The sequence below is a fragment of the Dendrobium catenatum genome, unplaced genomic scaffold (assembly GCF_001605985.2).
Source record: "Dendrobium catenatum unplaced genomic scaffold, ASM160598v2 fragScaff_scaffold_1712, whole genome shotgun sequence".
NCBI classification, from domain to species: Eukaryota; Viridiplantae; Streptophyta; class Magnoliopsida; order Asparagales; family Orchidaceae; genus Dendrobium; species Dendrobium catenatum.
In genome coordinates this window covers 208,478-212,196 of record NW_021320174.1, presented here as the reverse complement: position 1 = coordinate 212,196, position 3,719 = coordinate 208,478, and positions in this window count along the sequence as shown.

The window sequence follows — 3,719 nt, the reverse complement described above, 5'->3', positions numbered from 1 at the left end:
ATAGGAGATAACTATCTGATCGTCCTGTACGAACGGATATCGTCCAGTACGATCAGTATAAATATTTTATGATCTCCTTATGTGTGTGTGTATGTTTTTATTCACTCAAATTACAATCACTCCCTTTCAATTTGATTTCTAAGAAAAGTACAAGCTTCAAATTTTACAAAGTATCTCATGCTGAATTTAATTTGAAGTCTTCGTAGTCTGGAGTTTGTTTTTCCTGAAATGTTAGTACACACAAGAGCAAATACAATTCTTCTAAAAATTGTTAGGAGAGAACTACACATTTAACAATAATGTTTGGAATCATCAAAACTACATAAGTTGCAAAAATGTAAAGCATGCAAATAGCAACTATCTTAACAACTACCAATACATACTAGTCCCCATTTTGACATCATAAAAAAAGAAGAAAATAATGTCAAACAAATTAAAAACTATGATATAAAGAAAGTACACATCACAAAATAGAAAAGAAATTAAAATAAAGAACGATCCTTATTTGATGGAGGTTGAGAAGGAGGTGGCTGGAAGTATTAGTAAAAGGAGGCAAACTGGTTTGCAAACCACACCATATCCTGATCATGTTATTTCTACTACTATGCAACGTACTGATCAAATCTAACTAAGTCATGCTAGTGTTACCACTGCTACTCAGCTACGTAGGCATCAAAATAAAATTCTCACTAATCAAATCTTTGAAATAGTAGATCCAGCTGAGACTGCTGGCTGATAGGAGATGGTGCTTAAGGTTGTTCACCCTCACCCTTCTTTGACTCAGGGTTAGCATATCAATTGTGGTGGTAATGAGCACTATGAAGGACATGGAAGGAGATATTGGAATAGAAGACTAGGAGGTGATTAGGTTGTGTAGTACACTAGAGGTTGTATTTGCTTTCTCGTACATAAGCAATGAGATGTCCTAAGGTAAGGTTAGGCTTTCTATTATGCTTAGGATCTCTAATGTATGTTATATTGTCAAGCTATTGAATTATAAGGTTAGATGCATTAAAGTCCTATTGAGCCTTAATATAATAGGTAGCAAGTGAGAGAACATGTGTAATGTTAATCCTCTCAACAATTTTAGGAATTACAAATTTTTTAAGTATGTGTTGGATGCGAGTATCCTATACTAAAGTATTGACTTGTGTGATATGACAATTAACATTGGACTCCCTAACAATGGTATTGGTATGGGTCTAATTGTAGTCAAGATCTGAGGGAAAATTGTAAAAAAAAATTCCAATAGTGGAAAGGCAAAAGAAAGACATGAAAGTCTCGATAAGTTATTTTTACAGGACTTCTATCAACATAGTATTGAGTATTATATGAGAGAGACCTCATTATTAATGTGAAGGCTTGCAAAGAATTCAAATAAATGTTCAAAATTAATTGGAAAGGTAAGGGTGAGTATGAAGCAAAGAGTTGTATGGGCAAAGAGATCAAGTACCCAAAAGTTTAGAATCTCCTGGTTAGAAAATTTAGATAGTGTGATCCCAACTATTGTGTATAGCTGATAGGATTTTTAATAAGCAGCCTTAGTGAATATATGATCGATAGTTTGTCTAAAGGAACTACCCACAAGTGCATTGGACCATTTTCTAGCAGCTATTATAAGGAAGGAGAGTACAAGAGGGAAATATTGGAAGAATTGTGTGAAAAAATTAAATGGAATATACTTGTCTAAATTGAAATTTGTGTACAATACAATCATGAGATTGTATAGGACAATCTAGTGCAATCAATTTTTCCAGACGATCGTGTTGCAATCTAGGTTCTCTATTATGCGATTTTGACCATGACAAATAATATTGATTAAACTATTTAATTTTTCATCAAATATTTTAGATGTTATTTTTATATGTTAGTACTAATATTTTGAGGAGATTACATAATGGTTAAGACCAATCAAGACTCAAGACTGGGTATAATAGAATGTGAAAGAGTCTGTAATTTTTTATTTTCTTTATCTTTTTCATTTCTTGAATCTGGCCACAAATGAGTATATATATATTGAGTGACCATGCACACACATAGGGGGAGAGTTTTTGTTTAGGTTCAAAATTATTTTTATATAAATCATATTATATAATTTTATAAAATATTGTATGATATATTATGGGGAAAAAGGCTTAGGTGCTATTTGAAAATCATTTTTATAAACTAATCATACTGTACGATACCGATCATACTAAGCAATTTGTTTTAAACCTTAAACCCTAGCTGCCTGATTAATTTATGTAAGATTTTAAATTTCAAATTTGAAGATATTTTAATATATAATGTTAATCATATTTTATGAAAAATTTAAAATCTTTCCAAAATTTACCTCCATGATTAGTAAATTAAATCATTATTTCATTAATGATTATTGATCATTCTGTATGAATAGGATCATATTATATGATGAACAAAGGTGAAATTTGGTCGTACCAAAGATCATATCTGACAAAACCTTAACTTTGAACAATCATACTGTATGATGAATACATCATACAAGATAATTTGCACAAACTGAAGAATTTTTGGTCATCCATATTGTATGTTTAAACAACACAAGATGATGAACAAAAAGGATTTTTGGTCATCCCACTGTTCATCATATACAAATAGAAGAAATAAAGTAGATCGTATTGGATAATATTCATATCATATTTTACGATGTATTGAAAAATTATGACCTAATCATCCTCCATCGTACTAGGATGTGAGTTATTTTGAACTGACCGTACTGTACAATTTTGGATTGTACTATATGAACGGTAACAACTAATTTAAATTTTTAAAGCCTATTATGTATATAATGCTTTTATTCATTAAAAGTGATGACAAGAGAGGAACTCTAGAGAGTAAGATTTATAAGAGATTTAGGGCTTATGAGAGGAAGGAGATGGTGAGCTTGAGCTTGAGGGATAAGTAGTATGAGGGGATCACATAGTTGCTCCGGGCTAGTTGTACACTTGCTTCTCTTGTGGCCTTGCTGAGTCTTGTGGGAGCTCTCTAGAGAGAGGACTTTAGGTCAAAGTCTTTTGAAAGAGCTCAGATGGCACTTGAAAGTGCTCTGATACCACTTGAAAGTTCGTTACAGATGTTAAGCCCTATGAACTTAGTCCCAAGCTAATCAAGAGGGGGTGGGGGTGAATTGGTATTTTAAAAGATTTCTTCTCACAAAAAGCAAAAACACATAAACCAAAATCACACCACGTGAAAAATAAATGCGGAAATAAAAGTGCGGAAGCAAGAAACAAGAACACAGAAATTTATAGTGGTTCGGTCAACTCGACCTACGTCCACTCCTTGGAGGCACCCTCCAAGTATTGCATTACAAACGTGACTCTCCTTTAGCCCCCACAACTAGGCGGAGAAGCCCTCACAAAGAACCTCTTTTTGCCACCCCGGTAAGGCAGAGAACCTATCTCCTTTTGCTTCCTCTTGAAGCTGGCAGAGAACCACAACCAAAAGCTAACTCCTTACCTCTATCGACCCTTCCACGGATGAGAACTTCTACACAAAGAAGAAGCAGAGCGATCCTTGAAGCAACCCTTGTGAATCCCTCACAAGATCCTCTCTCTCTCCCTCTCTCTCTTTCTCTCCTCAAGGCCTTCTTAGGTCAAGGCAGCAGCCAAAGGTTTTTGAAAAAGTTGAACAAGAGCTCTTAAATAGAAGAGCTTCAAAGGAGCTCATTAATTGCAAGTTGCCGACTTTATCGTCCAGGC